This window comes from Dromiciops gliroides, chromosome 2, assembly GCF_019393635.1.
Source record: "Dromiciops gliroides isolate mDroGli1 chromosome 2, mDroGli1.pri, whole genome shotgun sequence".
NCBI lineage: Eukaryota > Metazoa > Chordata > Mammalia > Microbiotheria > Microbiotheriidae > Dromiciops > Dromiciops gliroides.
In genome coordinates this window covers 203623834-203648729 of record NC_057862.1, presented here as the reverse complement: position 1 = coordinate 203648729, position 24896 = coordinate 203623834, and the positions used below count along the sequence as shown (strand labels likewise).

The 24896-nt window shown below is 35.2% G+C and overlaps 1 pseudogene; it reads left to right on the top strand.

Annotated features, from left to right (window-relative positions):
* Nucleotides 1-24341, top strand: part of LOC122738571 — a 30121-nt pseudogene extending 5780 nt beyond the window's left edge.
* Nucleotides 24342-24896: the final 555 nt, after the last annotated feature.

The window sequence follows — 24896 nt, the reverse complement described above, 5'->3', positions numbered from 1 at the left end:
ATTGAACAAACCATTAATGAACTCCCCCCAAAAAATCTCCAGAGTCAGATGAGTTTACAAGTGAATTCTACCAAATGTTTAAATAACAATTAATTCTAATATTATACAAATCATTTGGAAAAATAAGTGAAGAATGAATTCTACCAAACTCCTTTTATGACACAAATATGGTGTTGATACCTAAACCAGGCAGAGCAAAAACAGAGAAAGAAAATTATAGCCCAATTTCCCAAATGAATGCTGATGCAAAAATCTTAAATAAGATATTAGCAAGGTGATTACAGAAAGTAATTACCATGGTAATACACTATGACCAGGTGGGATTTAGACTAGGAATGGGAGGCTGGTTCGACATTAGGAAAACTATTAATATAATCAACCACAAAAATAACAAAACTTACCAAAATCATTACTATCTCAATAGATACAGAGAAAGCTTTTGACAAAATACAGCACCCATTCTTAATAAAAACACTAGAAAGCATAAGAATAGGTGGAGCTTTCCTTAAAATAATAAGCAGTACCTAGCTAAAACCATCAGGAAGCATTATATGTAATGGACACAAGTTAGAGGCCTTCCCAATAAGATCAGGGGTGAAACAGGGATGTCCATTATCACCTCCATTATTTAATATTGTACTAGAAATATTAGCATTAGCAATCAGAGAAAAAAAGGAATTAAAGGAATTAGAATAGGCAAGGAGGAAACAAAACTATCACTCTTTGCAGATGATATGATGGTATATTTACAGAATCCTGAAGAATCAACTAAAAGACTGCTTGAAACAATTAACAACTTTAACAAAGTTGCAGGATATAAAATAAATCCACATAAATCATCAGCATTTCTATTCATGACCAACAAAGTCCAGCAGCAAGAAATAGAAAGAGAAATTCAATTTAAAGTAATGGTAGATAATATAAAATACTTGGGACTCTACTTGCCAAGAAAAACCCAGGAACTCTATGAACACAATTACCAAACTCTTTTCACACAAATCAAATCAGATTTGAATAATTGGTAAGATATCAATTGCTCATGGATAGGCTGAGCTAATATAATAAAAATGACAATTCTACCTAAATTGATTTACCTATTCAGTGCAATACCATTCAGACTACCTAAAAAATTATTGTATAGAGTTAGAAAAAATAATAACAAAATTCATCTGGAAAAACAAAAGGTTAAGAATATCAAGGGACCTAATGAAAAAATGCACCGGAAGGTAGGCTAGCCATGCCAAATCTGAAGCTCTACTGTAAAGTGGCAGTCATCAAAACCATGTGGTACTGGCTAAGAAATAGAGTGGATGATCAATGAAATAGGCTAGGCACAGGACACACAGTAGTAAATGACATTAGTAATGTACTTACTGTTTGATAAACCCAAAGACTCCAGTTTCTGGGATAGGAACTCAGCATTTGACAAAAACTGCTGGGAAAACTGGAAGATAGTATGGCAGAAATTAGGCATAGAGCAACATCCTATACCTTATACTAAAATAAGGTCAAAATGGGTACATTATTTAGACATAAAAGGTGATACCATAGATAAATTAGGAGAGGAAGAAATAGTCTACCTTTCAGATCTTTGGAAAGGAGAACAGTTTATGACCAAACAAGGGATAGAGAATATTATGAAATGCAAAAAAGAATGATTTAGACTACATTAAATTAAAAAGGTTTTACATAAACAGAAGCAATGGATTCAAAATTAGCAGAGAGACAGAAAGCTGGGAAACAATTTTATAGCCAGTACTTCTTATAAAGGTCTCATTTCTAAAATATATCAGGAACTAAATCAGATTTATAAGAATCCAAGTCATTCCCCAATTGAGAAATGGTCAAAGGATATGAACAGGCTGTTTTTTAATGAAGAATTCAAAGCTATCTTTTGCCATATGAAAAAATGCTCTAAATCACTATTGACCAGAGAAATGCAAATTAAAACAACTCTGAGGTACCACCTGACACCTATCAGATTAGCTAATATGACAAAAAAGGAAAATAATAAATGTTGGAGAAGCTGTGGAAAAATTTGAACACTAATGCATTGTTGGTGGAGCTGTGAACTGATCCAACCATTCTTTGAGAGCAATTTGGAACTGTGTCCAAAGGGCTATGGGACTGTTTATACTCTTTGACCCAGTGGTACCCCTGCTAGGTCTGTATCCCAAAGAGATCATAGAAGAAAGAAAAGAACCCAAATGTACAAAAAAGAACTGTGTAATCTAGATGCAGATCAATCCACACTATTTCTATTGGTGTTGTTGTTGTTGTTTTTCCTTTTTGAGGTTTTTCTTTTTTGCTCTGATTCTTCTCTCATAACATGACTAATGCAGAAATATATTTAATGTGATTGTACATATATAACCTATATCAGATTATTTTCTGTCTTGGGGAGGGTTGAGGGAGGGGAGAGGTGGAGAAAAATTTGAAACTAGAAATCTTATAAAAACAAATGTTGAAAACTATATCTAAATAATAAAATATTTATATGGAGAAAAAGGGGGAAGAGGCAAGTGAAAGACGGTTTTGTATGAGTATTCTCTTAAAGGATAGGACAAGCAAGCCAATAACTTGAGTGCTCAAGTTTATTTTTCAAAGTATTTAGTTATAACCTTTCTCCAAAAAATCATTTCAAATGCCATAGATACTATTGCTCTCTCTCTCCTCAGACTAGTTATAATTAGAATTTATTAAGTGCCTAATATGTGCTAGGTATATCTTTCTTTTTTATTTCTAACAATAGTATTTTATTTTTTCCAATTATATGTAAAGATAGTTTTCAACATTCATTTTTAGAAATTTTGAGTTCCATCCCTCTGTCCTCTTCCCCCTTCCCAAGACAGCAAGCATGCTGATATAGGTTAGACATGAACAATCACGTTAAACATATTTCCACAATTGTCATATTGTGAGAGAAGACTCAGAATAAAAGGGGAAAATTATGAGAAAGAGAAAACAAAATACAAAAAAAGTGAAAATAGTATGCTTCTATTTGCATTCAGACTCCTTAGTTCTTTCTCTGGATATGCATAGGATTTTCCATCATGAGTCTTTTGGAATTGTCTTGGATAATTTTATTGCTGAGAAGAGCAAAGTCTATCATAGTTGGTCATCATGCAGTATTGCTGTTACTGTATATAATGTTCTCCTGGTTCTGCTCACTTCACTCAGCATCAGTTCATGTAACTCCAGGTTTTTCTGAAATCTGTCTGCTCATTATTTCTTATAGCACAATAATATTCCATTACACTAATATACCACAACTTGTTCAGCCATTCCCCAATTGATGGGCAATCCCCTCAATTTCCAATTCTTTGCTACCACAAAAAGAGCTGCAACAAATGTTTTTGTACATGTGGATCCTTTTCCCTTTTTATGATTTCTTTGGGATATAAACCTAGTAGTGGTATTGCTAGATCAAAGGGTATGTACAGTTTTATAGTCCTTTGGCCATGGTTCCAAATTGCTCTCCAGAATGGTTGTATCAGTTCACAACTCCAAAAGCAATGCATTAGTGTTCTCATTTTCCCACATCTCAAATATTTACCATTTTCCTTTTCAGTCATATCAGCTAATCTACTAGTTGTGAGGTGGTACCACAAGATTGTTTTGATTTGCAGTTCTTTAATCAATTGTGATTTAGGGAATATTTTTAATATAACTATAGATAGCTTCAATTTCTTCATCTGAAAACTGCCTATTCACATCTTTTGATAATTTATCAATTCATTGGGACATGATTTATAATCTTTAAAGTTTGACTTAATACTCTATATATTTGCTAAATGAGATCATTATTAGAAACATTGGCTGTAAAAATTTCCCCCAGCTTTCTGCTTTCCTTCTATTCTTGGTTGCATTAGTTTTGCTTGTTTAAATCCTTTTTGATTTAATGTAATCAAAATTATCCATTATGAATTTCATAATGTTCTCTATCTCTTGTTGGGTCATAAATTCATCCCTACTCCATAGATTTAATGGGTAGACTCTCCCTTGCTCTCTTAATTTGCTTATGGTATCACACTTTATGTATAAATCATATACCTCTATTGACCTTATCTTGATATACAGTGTGAGATGTTGGTCTATGTTTAGTTTCTGCCATACTATTTTCCAATTTTCCCAGAATTTTGTGTTTGAATTCTTATCCCAGAAGCTTGAATCTTTTGGTTTATCAAATAGTAGATTATTACAGTAATTTACTGTTGTGTCTTATGCACCAGACCAATTTCACTGATACACCCCTGTTTTTCTTAGCCATTCCCAAATAGTGTTGATGATTGGCACTTTCTGTTTTTTTCTTTTTTCTTTTTCTTTTTTTTGCAGGGCAATGAGGGTTAAGCGAGTTGCCCGGGGTCACACAGTAAGTAATTGTTAAGTATCTTAGGCCAGATTTGAACTCAGGTCCTCCTGAATCCAGGGCTGTTGCTCTATCCACTGTGCCATCTAGCTGCCCTGATTGCCATTTTCTAATATAGTTTTAGATCTTGTATGGCTAGGCCCACCTTCCTTTGCATTTCTTTCATTAATTACCTTCATATTCTTCCAGATGAATTTTGTTATTATTTAATGGAGAACTCTAATAAAATAATAAAACTCTAATATTCATAGAGTTCCTGGGTTTGTCTTCGCAGGTAGACTCCCAATATTTTATATTGTCTACTGATTCTTTAAATGGAATTTCTCTTTCTACCTCTTGCTACTGGGCTCTCTTGGTAATATACAGAAATGCTAATCTTTTAAGTAGGTTTTTTATATCCTGCAACTTTGAAAAGTTGTTCATTATTTCAGGCTGTTTTTCAGTTGATTCTCTAGGATTCTGTAAGTATTCCATCATATCATCTGCAAAGAGTGACAGTTTTGTTTTCTCATGCCTATTCTAATGCCTTCAATTTCTTTTTCTTCTCATTTCTAAAGCTAACATTTTTAGTACAATATTGAATAATGGCGGTTATAATGGGCATACTTGCTTGATCCTTGATCTTATTGGGAAAGCTTCTAGCTTATCCCCGTAGCATATAATTCCTGCTGATGGTTTTAGATAGATAACATTTATCATTATAAGGAAGTCTCCATTTATTCCTATCCTCTCTAGTGTTTTTAATAGGAATGGGTGCTGTATTTTGTCAAAAAAAATGTTTCTGTATCTATTGAGATAATCATTACTTTGGTTAGTTTTCTTGTTTATACGGTCAATTACGCTGATAGTTTTCCTAATATCAAATCAACCCTATATTCCTATCATAAATCTCACCTCACTGTAGTATATTATCCTCATGAAAACTTGTTTTAATCTCTTTGCTAATATTTTATTTATTTTTTACATCAATATTCATTAGGGAAATTTGTCTATAATTATCTTTCTCTGATTTGGCTTTTCCTGGCATAGGAATCAGAACCATATTTGTGTCATAAATGGAATTTGGTAGGACTCCTTTGCCTATTTTTTTCAAATAGTTTATTTAGTATTGGGATTAATTGATCTTTGAATGTTTGGTGGAATTTACTTGTAAATCCATTTGGCCCTGGAGATTTTTTCTTAGGAAGGTCATGTTGATGTCTTATTAAATTTCTTTCTCTAAAATCGGGTTATTTAAGCATTTTCTTTCCTCTTCTGTTAATCTGGGCAATTTATATTGTTGTAAATATTTATCCATTTCACTTAGATTGTCAGATTTATTGGCATACAGTTGGGCAAAATAGCTCTTAATTATTACTTTACTTTCCTCTTTGAATTCACCTTTTAAATTTTTGATAGTGGTTCTTTTTATTCTTTCTTTTTTCAATCAAATTATCCAAAGGTTTATGTATTTTATTTTTTATATAAAACCAGATGTTAGTTTTATCTGTTAAATATTTTTTTACTTTCAATTTTATTAATCTCCCCTTTAATTTTCAGAATTTCTAATTTAGTATTTGTGGATATTTAATTTGTTCTTTTTCTGGCTTTTTTAGTCAAATGTCCAATTCATTGATCCCCACTTTCTTTTTTTTATTCATGTAAGCATTTAGAGATATAGAATTTCTCCTAAGAATCACTTGAACTGAATCATCTAAATCTTAGTATATTGTCTCATGATTATTATTTTCTTTGAAATTATTGATTCTATGATTTGTTGTTTGTCCCACTCATTCTTTAGGATTAGATTATTTAGTTTCTATTTAATTTTTAATCTATTTTTCCATGGCCCTTTATTACATGTAATTTTTATTGTGTCATGACCTGAAAAGGATGCATTTAATATTTCTGCTTTTTTGCATTTGATCATGAGGTTTTTATGCCTTAATACATGTTCAGTTTTTGTGTAGGTGCTATGTATGCACTGTTGAGAAAAAGGTATATTTCTTTCTATCGTCATTCAATTTTCTTCAGAGGTCTATCATATCTCACTTTTCTAAAATTCTATTCTTTTCCTTAACTTCTTATTTATTTTGTGGTTAGATTTATCTAGTTTTGAGAGGTGGAGGTTGAGATCCTCCACTAACATGATTTTTTTGTCTATTTCCCTCTGTGACTCATTTAAATTCTCTAAGAATTCAGATGATATACAACTTGCTGCATATATGTTTATTATTGATATTACTTCATTGTCTGTAGTACCTCTTAGCAAGATGTAATTTCCTTCCTTATCTCTTTTAATTAGGTCTACTTTTTTTTTTGCTTTTGTTTTGTCTGAGATTAGGAATGCTACCCCTGCTTTTTCTTTTATTTCAGATGAAGCATAATATATTCTTATCCAGCCATTTACTTTTACTCTGTGCGTAATGTGTTTCTTGTAAACATCATATTGTCGGGTTCTGAGTTTTGTTTGCTTTTTGTTTCTTTTGTGGGGCAATGAAGATTAAGTGACTTGCCCAGGGTCACACAGCTAGTAAGTATCAAGTGTGTGAGGCCAGATTTGAACTCAGCTCCTCCTGAATACAGGGCTAGTGCTTTATCTACTGCACCATCTAGCTATCCCCTGGATTCTGGTTTTTAATCTACTCTGCTATCTGCTTCCTTTCTATGGGAGAGTTTATCCCATTCATATTCACAGTTTTTATTATTGAGTGTGTATTTCTCTCCATCCTATTTTTCCCCATTTATACTTTTTTTCTCACTCTCTCCATCTTTGTCTGTCTGCCTGTTTGTCTGTCTGTCTCTCTCTGTGTCTGCCTGGCTCTTTCTGTGTGGGTCTCTTTCTCTTTGTCTCTGTCTCTCTGATTCTGCCTCTCTCTCTGACTCTCTGTCTCCCTCTCCTTTCACCCTGCACCTCCTCACCAGTATTTCACTTCTGACCACTACCTCCCTCAATCTCACCTCCCTTCTATCAGCACCCTTATTCCTGTTCTGTTCACTTTCATCTCCTACTTCCCTATAGAGTAAGATAAATTTCTATACCCAATGACTGTGTATGTTGTTCTCTCTTTGAGCCATTCCAATGAGAGTAAGGTTCAAACAATGCCTCCTATCTCCCTTCTTTTCCTCTAATGCAATGGGTCTTTTGCATCAATTCATGTGATATAATTTGCCCCATTCTGCTTCCCTCTTTCCTCTTCTCCCAGTACAGTCCTTTTTTCAACCACTAATTTTTATATCATCACATCAAAGTCAACTTATTCCCACACCCTCTGTCTGTATACTCCTTTTAACTGTCCTAATAGAGATACAGTTCTCAAGAGTAACAAAGAACTATCTTCATGCATAGGGATATAAACAGTTTAACAATATTGAATAACATGTTTTTTCTTTGCTGTTTACCATTTTATGTTTCTCTTGAGTCTCGTATTTAAATACTGAATATTCTTTTCAACTGTGATCCTTTCATCAGGAAAGTTTAAAAATCCCCTATTTCATTGAATGTCTATATTTTCCTCTGAAAGATTATATGCAGTTTTGCGGGGTAACTGATTCTTTGTTCAAATCCAAGCTCACTTGCCTTTCAGAATATCATATTGAAAGTCCTCTGATCCATAAATGTAGAAGCTGCTAAGTCCTGTGTAATCTTGCCTGTAGCTCCTTGATATTTGAGTTATTCCTTTCTGAGTGCTTGCAATATTTTCTCCTTGACCTGATTGTTCTGGAATTTGGCTACAGTATTCCTTGAAGTTTTCATTTTGGCATCTTTCAGGTGTTGATTGGTGGATTTTTGCAATTACTATTTTACTCTAGTTCTAGGATATCAGGACAATTTTCCTTGATAATTCCTTGAAAGATGCTGTTCAGCCACTTTTTATATCATGGCTTTCAAATAGTCTAATAATTTAAAAATAATCTCTCCTGGATCTATTTTCGATGTCAATTGTTTTTCCAATGGTATATTTAAATTTTCTTCAATTTTTTTTCATTCTTCTTCTTCTTCTTCTTCTTCTTCTTTTTTTTTTTTTTACTATTCTTGATGTCTCATAGAGTAATTAGCTTGCACTAATTTTTAAGGGATGGTTTTCTTCAGGTATCTTTTGTACCCCTTTTCCCATGTGGCTAATCCTACTTTTTAAAGAGTTGTTTTCTTTTCTTTTTTTTTTTTTTTTTTTTTTTTTTTTTTGGTGAGGCAATTGGGGTTAAGTGATTTGCCCAGAGTCACACAGCTAGTAAGTGTTAAGTGTCTGATGTCGGATTTGCACTCAGCTCCTCCTGAATCCAGGGCCAGTGCTCTATCCACTGCGCCCCCTAGCTGCCCCAAAGAGTTGTTTCCTTTGGAGGGTTTTTTCCAATTTGGCCAATTGTATTTTTTTTGTGGGGCAATGGGGGTTAAGTGACTTGCCCAGGGTCACACAGCTGGTAAGTGTCAAGTGTCTGAAGCCAGATTTGAACTCAAGTACTCCTGACTCCAGGGCCAGTGCTCTATCCACTGTGCCATCTAGATGCCCCCGAATTGTATTTTTAAAGGAATTGTTTTCTTCATTCAATTTTTGTCCTTCCTTTTCCAAGCTATTGCCTGCTACATAACTCATTTCTTGGGGCAGCTAGGTGGCACAGTGGATAGAGAACCGGCCCTGGAGTCAGGGTTCAAATCCGGCCTCAGACACTTAATACTTACTAGCTGTGTGACCCTGGGCAAGTCACTTAACTCCAATTGCCTCACTAAAAAAAAAAAACAAAAAACAACAACAAAAAAAAAACCAAACAACTCATTTCTTTTCCCAATTTTTCTTCTACCTCTCTTATTTGATTTTTAAAATCTGTTTTGGGGGCTCATCTGAGAAGGTTTTTTGGTCTTGAGACCAATTCATCTTCCTCTCTGAGGCTTTGCATGTAGGCATTCTGACATTGTTGTCCTCTTCTGAGGTTCCTGTTTTGATATACCTTGTTGCCATAGTAGTTTTCTATGATTATAGTTCTTTCTGTTTTTTTTTTTTTACTCATTTTAGGCTGTCCTGTGACTTTTAATGTTGAGCTCTTCTCTGGGGAACAGGGGCAATGTCCCAAGCTTCTTGTGATGTGGCCTGGGGGCTGGGTACTGGCTTCTGCATCGGGGGCCTCAGGTGCTAGTGGCTTGCCCACTGGCTTGAGTGACCTGGTCTAGTCATTGACTATTGGCTTTAGGTTAGGGCTTTCCAGTCTGCCTTCTGCAATGGGCTGGAGGCCGTTACAGTCTGGTTTGTTGTGCCACTGGACCTGCTGAGCTGGACAGAGAGGCCTGGGTTGATCCTCTGTGTTGTGGCTAAGAGTTTTCAGCTGGCTTGCCTGACTCATTAATGTCAATGACATTTTATATTTTCTTTCACATAATAGGATCAATATACACACAGACATACACGCAGACATACGCAGTGCATTCATACATATATGTTGAATTGCTATAAAGAAATATATTATTAAATTTGAAAAGATTGTGTCAAATAATAATTGAAAATTAATGCTGAAAAATTATGAAGCAAAAAACGACAATATAAAACAGGCATGGCCTCAGAGAAACCAATAAGAGACTTTGTCCACACTTTCTTTGTAGTAGTCCATGGAGTATGATTTGGCAATTTAGGTGCAGTCAGGAAGTCAGGAAAACTCATCTTCTCAGTTCAAATCCAGCCTCAGACTTTTTACTATTTGTGTGATCATGGGCAAGTTGCTTAATCCTGTTTGCCTAATTCCCATCATCTGTAAAATGAGCTGGAGATGGAAATAGCAAACCACTCTAGTATCATTGCCAAAAAATCCAAAAAGGTCACAAAAAGTCAGACACAACTGAAAAAAGTGGTTGTGGAATATTGCAATACTTTTAAAACTTTTTATGTATTGATTTTTCTTTTCTCTGTGATTTCATTTTTCTTATATAAAATGCTATGTTACATAGAAATGGCTCTATGAATTTCCTTTTTAAATTATGCATTATTCTGTATTCAGACACCATCAGTCTTCTCTGGAGATGGATTGCATTTTTTCTTTTTCAAATTATAAAAATATTTTATACTTTCCAATTCATAGGTAGAGATCGGTTTGACATTTGCTTTATAAGATTTCTTTCTTCAAATTTTTCTCCCTACCTACCCTCCCTCCCCCCTCCCCAAGACAGCAAATAATCTGATATAGGTTATATATATATATATATATACAATAAAATTAAACATATTTCTGCATTAGTCATGTTATAAGAGAAGAATCAGAGCAAAAAGTAAAAAAAAACTCAAAAAATAAAAAACAACAGCACCAAAACCAAAAATAAATAGTTATGGTTCAGTCTGCATTTATATTCCACAGTTCTTTTTTTTCTTTTGGATTTGGAGAGCATTTTCTATCATGAGAGTCCTTTGGAACTATCTTGGACCATTGTATTGTTGAGAAGAATCAAGTCTATTACAGTTGATCATAATGTTGATAATACTGTCTATAATGTTCTCCTGGTTCTGCTTATCTCACTCATTATCAGTTCATGCAAGTCCTTCCAGGTTTCTCTAAAATCCACCTGCTCATCAGTTTTTCACAGCACAATTGAATTCCCTTGCATTCATATACCACAACTTGTTCAACCATTCCCCAGTTGGTGAGCAGCCCCTCAATTTTCAATTCCTTGCCACCACAAAAAAGAACAGCTATAAATATTTTTGTACATGTGGGTCCTTTTCCCTTTTTTATGATCTCTTTGGGAAAAAGACCCAATAGTGGTATTTCTGGGTCAAAGGGCATTCACAGCTTTATAGCCCTTTGGGCATAATTCCAGATTGCTCTCCAGAATGGTTAGATCACTTCACAGCTACACCAACAATGCATTAGTGTTCCAATTTTTCCACAGCTTCTCCAACCTTTATTATTTTCCTTTGTTGTCATATTAGCCAATCTGATAGGTGTCAGGCGGTACCTCAAAGTTGTTTTAATTTGCATTTCTCTGGTCAATAGTGATTTAGAGCATTTTTTCATATGGGAAATAGGTAGCATTGATTTCTTCATCAGAAAACTGCCTGTTCATATCCTTTGACCATTTCTCAATTGGGGAATTACTTGGATTCTTATAAATTTGATTTATTTCCCTATATATTTTAGAAATGATGTCTTTATCAGAAGTACTGGCTACAAAAATTGTTTCCCAGCTTTCTACTTCCCTTCTAATTTTGGATGCATTGCCTCTGTTTGTACAAACCCTTTTTGATTTAATATAATCAAAATCATCCATTTTGCATTTCATAATATTCTCTATCTCTTGTTTAGTCATTGCATTTTTCATAAGTCTTTCAGAATTTTCTTGGATCATTGTATTACTGAAAATAGCTAAGTCATTCACAGGTGATTATCTTTTCATATAGTTTATTTCACTTTTCATCAGCTCATGTAAGTCTTTCCAGTTTTTTCTGAGAGCATCCTGCTCATCATTTCTTATAGCACAATAGTGTTCCATCAAAATCTCAGTCCACAATTTGTTCAGCCATTCCCCAATTGATGGGCATCTACTCAATTTCAAATTCAGCTTTTTTTCCCTTTTTGGATACCAACCTAGTAATGGTATTACTAGGTTAATGAGTATACTTGGTTTTATAACCTTGAGGGGCAAGCCCCTGACCTCCTGAGCCTCTGTTTTCTCATGTATAAAAGAAAGACAACAATAGCTATAGTATGTCACAAAATAATTATGTGTCTTAAGTGAGAAAATATATGTAATATACCTATAAAATTTTAAGACTATCTATTCAACTGAAAAGCATGCATTAAGTACCGATTATAAAATGGGATTTGAATATCTAGACAATAGTTTAAAATATAAGAATGGCATATATGTGTCCAGAAATAGAGTACCCCTTATATAGTCAAGTAAAGATGTATTTTTAGGTGTCCTGAAAACCTAAATAAACTACTTTAAACTAAAAATGTTAGAGATGGGGAGAAACAAACTATTTATGTGTATCCCTCATGTAGATATTATAGTTTCAATGAACAAAAAAGAAAGAACACCAGGTGAGATACCTAGGAGTTCACAAGAGACAAAAATCTAAGAAAGTGGCCAATATTAAACCCCATGAACTCAAATTTCTATATACTATTCACTAAAATTAAGAAGAAGTAACAGTTCTAATGTGTAGAGGTAGATGTGATCTCATTTGGATCAGTGAGCATTGAGAGAATAAAATACATGACTAGATCATGACTCTAGGTAGGCATACAATATTCAAAAGAAATATAAAAGGTAAAAGGGAGGATCATGTAACATCATATATTAAGAAAGTATATTTATTTGAGGAAATCCAGGAAATGTTGGGGGAAAGCATGATGGTGAGTATTTGATGGTCAGTGAAGAAACACATGATTTTGCCACTGGAATTTACAACAGAAAACTGGACAGAAAGGAAACAAAAAGATGAAAGTTTGGGGAACAGTTCAGACTAGCAAGAAGTTGCAATACTAGCTTTGATGAAGAAACTTCATTATCCAGATATCTTTGACAAAAGGAAGAGCAGCTAATAACTACTTGATTTGCCTTAGTGATAATTTCATCCTTCAAAAGATGAAGGAATGAATAAGGGAAATTTTGATTCTGGATCTGCTACTCATGAATAGGAAAGGGCTTGTTGCTAGAGTGAATGCTGGAACCCTGGGGGAGATACATCACTTCTCTCTAGAAGCTCTGATAAAGAAGAGGACATCTGGGTATACTCTGACATCTGCAATAGATCTTGGAAAATAGACTTCAAAGATTTCGAGAAAGGTATAGACTTGTTCTAATGGACAAAAAATGAGACAAAGCATCTCAGAGGATGGAAAGTTGCTAGTATAGCACTAGGGCAGTCCATCTCTTATCCTTTGTTCTCACTAGATTAAAAAAAAGCCTCTCTACTTTCCTAATCATAGTTTTCCTAGCTGTTATATTACCTGTCACTTATCCAGCAAAAGTTATCTTTGGTCAAATATTTGCAGACTATATTTATTCACAATATACTCATCATTGCCCTCTTGAGGCACCAGAAATATAGATTGGAGGATATTAAATTTTATAAGCATGCTATGAATAATATCCTTTCTCTAAAACACATAGCCCTCTCTAAGATATGACTTACTGAATGTCCATGCTAAACAAAATCTATCAAAATGAGGATAGAATTATCCAGTCAGTCAGTAAGCATTTATGAAGCATCTACAATGTGTCAGACACTGTGTCAAGGGGTGGGAATACAAGGAAAGGCTAAAGGCTGTGTCTGCTCTTAAGGAGCTCAGGGTGGGGAGACAATATGCAAACAAATATATACTAACAAAATATTCTGGGCTATGAGTATATTTTTTCTCATTATTCTCACATGGTTATAAGTATGTTTTTTACTTTGTGTGTATAAAAACTATTTTTTGTTTAAATTTGGATATTAATTTAAAATTAGTTTAACATGTTCAATAAATTCAACTTGATTTACCAAACATTTACTAAACTTTTATCACATGCAAAGTCACTGTGCTTGCTGAAAGAAAGAATGCTACATGCTAGAGAGACAAATTCAATAACAACAACAACAAATAATAATAATAATAATAATCCCAGCCTTCACAGAGTTTCCATTCTGTTCTATAATGGAGATGCAAAATATCAGTCATTTTAATAAGAAGTAAGTTTATTAGTTAAAAGGAACAGAAAAGGCTTCTAATAGACTTATGAGCTAGGATATCAAGTTAAAGAAACAGCTCATTAGAGGGCAGCTAGGTGGTGAAGTGGATAAAGCACTGGCCCTGCATTCAGGAGTACCTGACTTCAAATCCAGCCATGGACACTTGGCACTTACTAGCTGTGTGGCTGTGGGCAAGTCACTTAACCCTCATTGACCCACACAAACAAAGAAAGAAGAGGGGGAAAAAAAAGAAAAACAGCTCAAAGACCAATATAGTTAGAAAGGACTCATTTGAAATGTCTGAGAAAGGTGATATGAAACAGATTTTGGAGGAATTCAAATATTTATTAATATACAGGAGTCTTAACCTATTTCTCTGTCTTGGACACCTTTGCAAGTCTGGTGAAACCCAGTGAGGTCTCCGCTGAGACCTCTTCAAATGAACTTTTAAAATGCATAAAATAGAATTACACAATAAATCAATTATATGGAAATAAAGATGATTTTTAATCCAAGTTAACAGACCTCCTATACTCAATCTTATAAATGCCTAAGAGGTTCAAGGATCCCAAATTAGGAATCCTTTTTCTAGAGGCAAGAGTGGGTCATATGACTTTAAAGCTTTCAGAATAAAAGACTGTTACATGAATGCAAAGAATTGTAGAGCTGTTGTGGATTTTGGGTTAAGAGAGGGAGTTTCTAAATGCAGAACAAGGGTAACATGATGTTCTCATATTATCAACCAACAGCAAACCCATAATTAGACCTCCTTTATAAGATAATATGTAGTAAAACAGAAACAATGTGGCTACAATCTCCAAAGATGAGGGAAGATGCTAAAGATATTATTATTACAATTGCTAGATTTCATTGAGATTCATTTGAAACGTTCAGTCAGTTTTAGAGCAGAGGTTCTTAATATGAACCCATGAACTAAATATATGTATGCATGTACACACACATATATACATGAACTTTATATATTTGTGTGTATATATGCATACATATATGTACATATAGACACATATTCAAAACTGTATTTCAATATAATAAATTTCCTTTTACAAACCTCTGTATTGTATTTCATGCACCTAAAAAAAATTATACTGAGAAGGGGTCCCAGGGTTCCATGACAGATGGAAAAGGTTAAGAACTCCTCCTTTAGAAGAGCTAAGCTCACATAAATGAGTGCTTGTGGCTAGAGCCCTTTAAAGTGGAAATCCAATGAGAACAAGGTGTATAATCACAGAAAGAATATGTAGCTGACAGGCATGGAGCAGCCTATACAACACTGAGAAAAGCTCTTCAGTTTCCTACATTGGGGCCTAGTAAGCAGTGAGAGGTAGAAAAAATAGAGGAGCCAATTCTAGTCCCACCATGAACTTTCTTGAATGCTACTGATACTACATTGAAGTTTCAAAATAAAATATATGCTTGTGGACTGAGCCAAAGCTTGCAACTATTTAATTACCAGAACTAAAAGTTAGAGGCAAGACCAAATCTATATCTGGACATAATAAGTGCACAATAGAAATAATGAGCTCACATTCTAGGAAACATAAGAATATTTATTTGTGAATGGAAAAGCTGATATAATTCACTCGATCATCTTAGAGAGTAAAAAGAGACAAAAATCATGGCATCCATTGATCTTGTATTTGTTCCTTAGTGACAGGTGAGGTTTCTTCTTTGAATTAAGTTTCCATGGGAATCCTCATTTTTTTTTATTCCACTGTGAGGAAGCAACTGTGATTCACCAAGTTTTCAATTCTGGTCCAGCTATGGCCAGCCTCAAAATATAAATAGAAATCTAAAATCTCATCTTGCTCATCCCAGAACTTGTATATTTTCTCTGCCTCCTGCCATCATAGTTGGATGGATTTCAAGTACAGAAATGTGCAGCCCCTGAGGAACATTTTAAGAAGGTTATGAACCACTCAGAGATTCATAGATTTATAACTGCTAGAAGACTTTGGGGAATTCACTTCATCCATATCCATAAATCAATAAGTATTATTGATGGATATATTGAATTCACGTAATCTTCCTGAAATAAATTTGAAAACACAACTTAATTGAGTATACTTGTCAACTCTTAAGTAATGATCATTTTTCTTTACCTTTTCCCATTTATGGATTTTATAATTTTGACCTGTCATTCCAGGCTTCTGCTAGCTTCACAGGTGTAAGATAAAATAAGGACCAGATCTTTTTACTACTGAATTATCTGTTCTTTTGATAGAAGAGAATCTCAAACTCATACTCATGGTATGAATATTTCCCTCTTGATAAGTATGAAAATTATTATCTTATGATAACTCACTTAGGATAATTTGTAGCTTGCTAGAAAACATGAGTTCCACAAAAAGCCACCATCATTCTACTTATTGGAAAGCAAAAAGTTTACCATTACAAAGTAGATAATTTTAGGACTTTTTTTTAATTGAGAGGTATATTGGCATAGTAAAAAGGAAGAAGACTTCAGGGGTCAAGGAAACCTGACTTCAAGTCCACCCTCTGACATTTGTTGTTAAGAAGAACCTGGGCAAATAATATAACCTCTCAATGCCTGCAGGAAACTCTCTGACACTATAAATTACTGAACAGGTAATGATCTGCATTAAGAAAGAGTTTTCTTATTGAGGGTTTCCTTAAGCACAGGTCTGGTAAAATATACATACATATATGTGTGTTTGTATGTGCGTGTGTGTGTGTGTGCATGTGTGTGTATCTATCTATATCTATCTATATCTATATCTACATACATATAAAATTTAACTAAGGTAAAGGCCTTAGAGATAAAACATTTATTTTTTTCATGACAGAACTCAGTCCCTTTTGCATTCACTCCTCCTTTACCCATATTTTTTTTCTGAATTACTTGATTTGGACCTAAAAGTGTCTTCACTTCTAGGTATAATGAGTAGTTTTCTCCTGCACACTCTGGCAACTATGTAAAACCAAGTTTAGAAAATACACCATTTTCCTATTACCACTAATCCTGGTTTCTATGAAAGTTCCCAAAAATTCAAGTTTGAAAAGCACAACTCAGAAAGGTAATGACAGGCACCAGTTCTCAGCTCATTGCCAGCATGGAAGCACCAATTTGATTCCTACCATAACATTTTTGCTGTTGCTAGTGCATCAATTTTTTTTTTAACACAGCTTCTCAAATGACAGAAATCATCCCATCATTTTGTTTCATAAAATTGACACCCCAGGGAAATGCAAAATATAGTAAGAAACTTTAGCAAAGCTGTTTACCTCATACTCTGCTAGGTATTTCTGAATTCCTTTTTTCCCCCTTTGACAGCTAATGGCATCACAGTCCCAATTGCTTGTTGTTCTTCTTCTTTCTCGTTCTGTTCATGGTGCTATAACATTCCTTGGCTTCCCTCTCTGCAGAGGGTTGGTGTTTTAAAAAAGTGTTACGCATAGCCAGGAATTCTACTGAAGGATGATTTGAATTCAGTGACAAAGAAAAAAAGAAACTTGATGCAATTAATTTCACGCAAAGGGTAACCAAAATTATGAATAAATTACTAAGGAAGGTGATTCAGAGAGTTTAAGGAACACCTGGAATTTTTTTTCTGCAGGCAGTGGATTAGAAAATAGAGTGAGAAGGAGGAAGGTGAAACTCACAAAGAGATGTGTTGGAGTTCTAGCCTCTTACTGAACAGGAAACCCTTGAACTCATCAGGTGCAATAACTAAAACCCAGGTTCACTTAGAGGAAAAAGGTTTACCATCACCCTGGGAAGAAGTTAGAATAAATAAAAGTAGCTATCCTCCTTAGAAAGTGAGCAAGATAGATGGAATCTTAAGCCTGAAGAGAGAAGAGCAAGATATATGGAATCTTAAGATGAGGGAGAAAAGACAATGGGGAAAAAGAAATCTGGCTAGCAATTCAATAAATTCTCAGTACGTTTATATATCCAATGCCAAGCAAATTTGGTAGTATTTGAGCAGAAATTCCAGATATTCACATAAATTCAATCTACTTTGATGAACATTTATTATATGCCTACTATATGTGAAGCATTATACTTGGCACAAAGCATAACAAGATGCAAAGTAAGTCAACCCTGACATCAGGAATCTTGGTATTACAGATATAGCTCTAGAAGAGGTCTAGGAGGTCATTGAGTTCAATCCCTTGGATTTTTACAGACAAAGAAACTAATGCTAAAGAGAGTATAGTGGATTGCCTGAGATCACAGACCTATTAAAATAAGGTTGTGATGCAGTATTTGAACCCCGGTCATTCTGCCCCCAAGTTCAACACTCTATTCCTTCCACCATGTTGCATCTACTTTATAAGGTGGGGGTAAGAGATAGGATGGTAAACAAAACAAGCACAGTAATGTAACTAGGTATTATGTTTGTAAATAAAGTATATACACAGAAATAAAGATGATTTTAAGATGGAGAGAATGCTAATAACTGGAGAGATCAGGAAAGGCCTCATGCAGATGGTTGTATTACTAAAAATGTCACCTAGAATGGGAGCTAGGGATTGTTAGTGAGAATAATGATCCTTAACCAATCAAAATGGAGGCATTGGAGGTCAATAGAAAGAGCAGAAACATTCAAGTCCTACTTCTGACAATGTGACTGTGACCTCAGGAACATTATTTAATCTCTTCACATGCCAGCTTTCTTACATATTAAAAAAGGGTGGAGGGAATGGTCTTTAAAGTCACTTCCAGCTTTACATGTATGACTCTATGATCTGGATTTCAATCCTTGTTCTGCCATTTATTACCATTGTGACTCTGGACAAGCTATCTAACATATCTGAGCTTCAGGTTCCTGGATTAAGTGCTTCAGATGATCTCTAATGTATCTTCCAGGTCTAAATCAGAGGCAGCTAGGTAGCAGAATATATAAGGTACTGGGCCTGGGGTCAGGAATATGAGTTAAAATCCAGCCTCTGACAATTACTAGCTCTGTGGGATGATACTTATACCATTCTCACAGTGTTATTGTGTATCCAATAAGATAATATTTGCAAAGGGCTTAACACAATGCTGGGCATATAGCTGGTGTTTAATAAATGTTTCCTCTTACCCTCTCTACCTCCCACACACTTCTTGCACATAGAAAAATTCCCTGTCTCAACTTTTTTAGTTTGGAGACTCAAATGATGTTGCAGCACATGCATGAATAACTACTGCTCAATACTGATAAGGGTAGATGATGTCATGTGATTGCTTATATAGCTGGTGATTAATTCTTTCCTAGTAAACTAAAGAAGGAAAAGGATTTACTCCGTTGCTCTTAAATGTCTCTTTGCTATGTCCTTGAGGATTCATTGGGTCTTATTTGTTCATAATTCCAAAGCCAAACGTGAATTAGTAGCACAAAGAGAAAGTAGAATATATTCAGTAAGTTTTGATAAACTAGAGTCTATGTGTGAGGTGAAAAATAACAATATTTAGATCCACCACAGATCCATAAGTTCATAAAGGCTTTTTGTTTTGTTGTTATTTTGGGAGGCAATCAGTGTTAAGTAACTTGCCCAGGGTCACACAGCTAGTAAGGGTCAAGATTTGAACTCAGATCCTCCTGACTTAAGGGTCAGTGATCTATCTATTGCATCACCCAACTGCTTCTGGAAAGACTTTTCTAGGTCATTGAATACCAAGAAAGATACACAATGATTAAAACTTTGAATTCGTCTGACAGGTGGTTGGTTGAAATAACTTTTATTAACTTTGTATGTATGGAATCAATGAAAATTGCTTAGTGGCCAAGAAGCATAATAACTTATTTTGATTTTGGCAAATACACTACTTTGTCATTAAATATTCAATTGAAAATATGAAAATACTTTAGGTCACTATATTTCTATTGTTTTTACCTTTAAAAGATGGCAAACTAAATTTGGAACTATGCCTAAAGGGCTATAAAATCAGGCATACCCTTTGATCCAACAGTATCACTGCTAGGTGTATATTCAAAAGACATCCAAGAAAAGGGAAAAGCACATATTTGTATAATTTATAGCAGTTCTTTTTGAATTGGCTGAGAATTGGAAATTGATACGATGCCCAACAATTGGGGAATGGCTAAACAAGCTATGGCATATTATTGTAGTGGAATGTTAGTTTTGTTCTTATAGAAATATTATTTCTATAAGAAATGACAAGCAGGATAATTTCAGGAAAACCTGGTAAGACTTAAATGAACTGACAAATAGTGAAGTGAACAGAACCAGGAGAATGTTGTACACAGGCAAAGCAATATTGCGTCTTTGAAGAATTATGATAATTTAGCTATTATAAGCAATACAATGATCCAAAAGAGATACAAAGGAATTAATGAAGAAGCATACTATTAACCTCCAGAGAAAGAACTGATATTGTTTGAATATAGAATGAAGCATGCTATTTTCACTTTCTTTTATATTTTTCTTTTATATGAGTCTTCTTATATAAAATATGACTATATGGAATATGTTTCACACATAAAAAAACCAAAAAAATTATGGCAATTATAATTAGATAATTGGGGCTATTTTGAATGTTTTATACTTGTGGTGCAAAGTTGAGCATGAAAAGACCAAGGGCCAGGATTGATTCCAAAACTAATTAAACAAACATTTATTAAGCCTCTAGCAGATAATGTCTAGGTATTCAAAGATACAAGGATAAAAAAAAAAAACTAAGGCCCTAGCAATCATTGAGCTTACTTTCTATTATGGGGGAATATACCATATATCACAGATAATTATATAAAAAAGTAATTTCAAAAGGGCAAAATATACTAAGAAACTGGTGACATCAGGAAAGCTATCATCCATGAGATGGCACCTGAGTTGAACATTGAAGGAACCCAAAAGTTCAATGAGAAAAAAAGTGAGGAGGGAGATCATTCAAGTCTTAGGATTGGCCAGCTGTGTGCCAAGTCATATAGGCAGGGACATGGTATGTTGAGAAAAAGGGAAACAACAGATGAACTTTGATTGGCTTAGGCATTATACAATATAGTGTAACAAAAAAGATCAATTCATAGCTTTTCTGTCATGGTCATCAGATAAAGTCTCCTTTTCAGAGGTTCCACTCCTTTTCTTTTTAAAACTGCAGCTTATGGAAAACCCAGCTGTCTCTAAACTATAATAAGACAAACTTCTTCCTGGAATGAAATTCAGATTGTAGATCAAATGCCATATAAATGAACAATAATTCAGAGGTTTTTGTCTCTCTTTTTTTTTTCCTTGGTTTTAAAGATTATGTCTCCCTATCACACCAGGCTTTTCAGTATACAGCTACTCACTGGCTTGATCCCAATGTTGATAGGCACATCAGCTTTAACCTGCTCTGATTCTGACCTGGACCAATCTGTCCTCCCTAAGGAACCTGTTGATCCCCTGTTCCCGGGAACTCAGCTTCTAGCCCATCTGCCGCTCAGGACCTCTGAATTCAAGGGATTCACCTTCCTCAGCCACTGGAGCAGGGATTATAGGACTCTGCCCCATCTCCTGCCCAGACATTTATTATTTAAGTAACTACATCATGCCCCTATCCCTTCCTGAGATCTCACAGGTACCTATTTTGATTTGCTGCTGTTTTGGGCCATTTATCTGCCAAACAATACACTCATAAATTATTATCTTGCTGTTTGTCATTTTGACCTTCTAGCTTGGCTCTTCTCTCCAAGTTTTAGAAGAGAATGTTTCAATTGAAGTGAACAAAACCCATGGTTATTTATTTCCCCACTTTTCTTGATGGTTTTGCCCTTTGGACATGTTGCATGTGCCAAACACTGCCAGGTAGCTATGTATGACCTTCAACATGAAGAAGATCTGATTAAAATTATTGTTAGGAATAGAGTCAAATCAAAGTGAAGGGCCCATGACTAAGATAAAGACATTAATAGTCTGCTTATTTCCTTGATAAAACATAAGCTGAACTTGAAACATTCTTTTGAAACTTAAGGCCTGTGCTTAATTTAGACTTACAGTTTCTGGATTCAAATAAATGCCATATATGGGAGCAGTACTCAGGCAAATTAGATACTCATGTCACATGATGTCACACTGTAGACCTCAGCCTAGTGCAAAACCTGAAGCTTTGCGTGAGACTGTTGTTCATGGACCATGAAGAGCTTTCCTTATTTATGCAGCCAGAGCATTAGTTCTCCTGTTCTTGTTCTCAGCTTTGAAGACAACCATAATTTTCAGTCTTTTGTTTGACAATGAAGGCCTGCCTAGAAAAATTGAGGGTGTTGCCAGGATTGTTAAAAGACATTTTTGTAGTACACTGTATTCTTATTCCACCCTCCCATCTTTGGGGGAGGGGAATGAAATGGAGGAGGGGGGAAAAAGCCCTCTACAAGATAAGGGCGAAGTTTTTAGGAAGAGATCGATAATATATCATGGGAAGGATATAAAAAAATCAGTTTTACCAGAAAAATATGAAATGTATTCTCAGCCAAGAGGAGCATTTTGGCACCCTTACATGTACTGACACACCTTAGAAAGTAATGCCCCTTGTGTAGAATTATTTGGGAAACACCCCTAATTTTGCCAAAACATTTTTTGGGGGAAAATACTGGAAGTCAAAATTCAGGATAAAGAGCTGGGACACTGGAGGGAAGCAACCAAATCGCAAATGTTTTGCCTCATATTTCATTTGGTATAATTTCAAAACAAAATAGGATTGCAAACCTGTTGGCAGATAAGTATTAATCTCTTTTCAAATTTGTAAGATACAGAATCTGTATCTACAGATTGCCAAAAGCAGGCAACTAATGGGAAAATGGTATATGTTATATGTGTATGTAAATGAATTTTGTTGGGGGTTGGGGGTTGGGGGAGGATACAAACTAAAATTTGGTCTTGTTCTTGTTGTTTAGTCATGTCTGACTCTTCATGATCCCAATTGGGGTTTTCTTGGCAAAGATACTGGGGTGGTTTGCCAGTTCATTTTACAGATAAGGAAAATGAGGTAAACAGGGTTAAGTGACTTGCTCAGGGTCACATTGCTATTAAGTGTCTGAGGCCACATTTGAACTCAGGAACATTAGTCGTCCTGACTCCAGGCCTGGCACTTCATCTACTTTGCCATCTGTCTGCCCAAAATTTGGGTATTTTTGGTGTTGTTGTCCTTTCAGTTGGTTTAACAAACTTCAAATAAATTTTTTATGTGATAACAAATAAATACAACTACATGGTCTTTAAAAATGAAGAACCATGTCTCTCAACTCTTCTCTCAAGCTTAATGCCAGTATCTGCTTCTTTATTTGCATCCCTGGAACAAGATGGTGAAGGTTAGAGTTAGTGGCTTTGGCTATTTGGGGCACAGTGACCAGAGCTGCATTCAACTCAGGCAGAGTAGACATTGTAGTCATCAATGATCCTTTTATTGATATCAGCTACATGGTTTATATGATTCCAATATGATTCCAGCCATGGCAAATTCAGGGCATTGTCAAGGCTAAGAAAATAAAGTTGGTGATGAATAGAAAAGCCATTATCATCTGCCAGGAGCAGGATCCCAGCAATATTAAATGGGGAGATGCTGGAGCCGGGTATGTTGCAAAGTTTACTAGTGTCTTTACCACTATGAAAATGGCTGGAGCTCACTTGAAGGGTGGAGTCAAGCAGGTCATTATCTCTGTCCCTTCTTTTGACACCCAGTGTTTGTGATGGGAGAAAATCATGAGAAATATGATAATTCCCTTAGGATTGTCAGTAATTCTTCCTGTACTTCCAACTCCTTGGCCCCCTTGATCAAAGACATTCATGACAACTTTGTCATTGTGTAAGGAGTCATGACTACAGTCTATGCCATTATTGCTATCCAGAAATAGTACATGGCCCTTCTGGCAAAGCTGTGGCACAATGGGCATGGTGCTGCCCAAAATATCACCCCTACCTTCACTGGTGTTGCTAAGGTTGTAGGCAAGGTCACACCTGAGCTGAATGGGAAATTCACAGGCATGTTTTTCTATGCCAAATATGACAATATTAAGAAAGTGCTGAAGCAAGCATCAGAGGGACTGTTGGAGGGCATTTTGGGCTACATAGTGGGCCAGGTTGTATCCTATGACTTTAACAGCAGCATTGACTCTTCTACCTTTGATACTGGAACTGGCATTGCCCTCAATGACCACTTTTTCAAGCTCATTTCCTGGTATGACAATAATTACAGTTACAGAAACCTGGTAGTACACCTCCAAGAAATAAAGTGGAAAGCCATGTGTCTTTATGTCCAGACAAAGAAGGAGTTCCACTACTGGGGATCCCACATCCCTAACCTATGTTCCTATACTGTGGATTCCATGCCCCATTCACATCCTTGTCTCAAAGTACCCCTGGAGTGGGGGTAGAAGCCTAGAGTCCTATATTATGTGCCATCAATAAAAATCACCATATTCAGTGCAAAAAAAATATGAACTATATGAAAATATCATTAGAACCCAGCAATGAGAACTAAAGTTCCTGCTCAATCTTCTTGAGGGTGTGTATTTAGATAATTTCTGTATGAGGCGTGATGTCTTTGTAAACATTAGGTTTTTTCCCCATTACTATACAATTCAATTTATATTTCTGTAGCTGCATTCTTTAGGTATCCATATCTGTCCTTCCTTCTATTTCTTTTTTGTTGCTTTTACACAGATGTATAATTAAGATTTTTTTCATCAAGGGAGGTTATTATAAACCTGGTACGAGATGCATGATGCAAGCAAGTAAGGCCTTAGTTGAAGTTGCTGGAAGCTGCATACCAGCAAGTGACAGGGAGACAGAAACCCCTAGTCACCAGTCACAGATCTGTTGCTGGGAGATTGGGGTGGGGCATTCCTTTGTAGTAGTGGCAGGGAGGGGGAAAGGCAAAAAAAAGATAGTAGGTTCTGCTCTTAAGCTATTATTCTTGCTAAATAGAT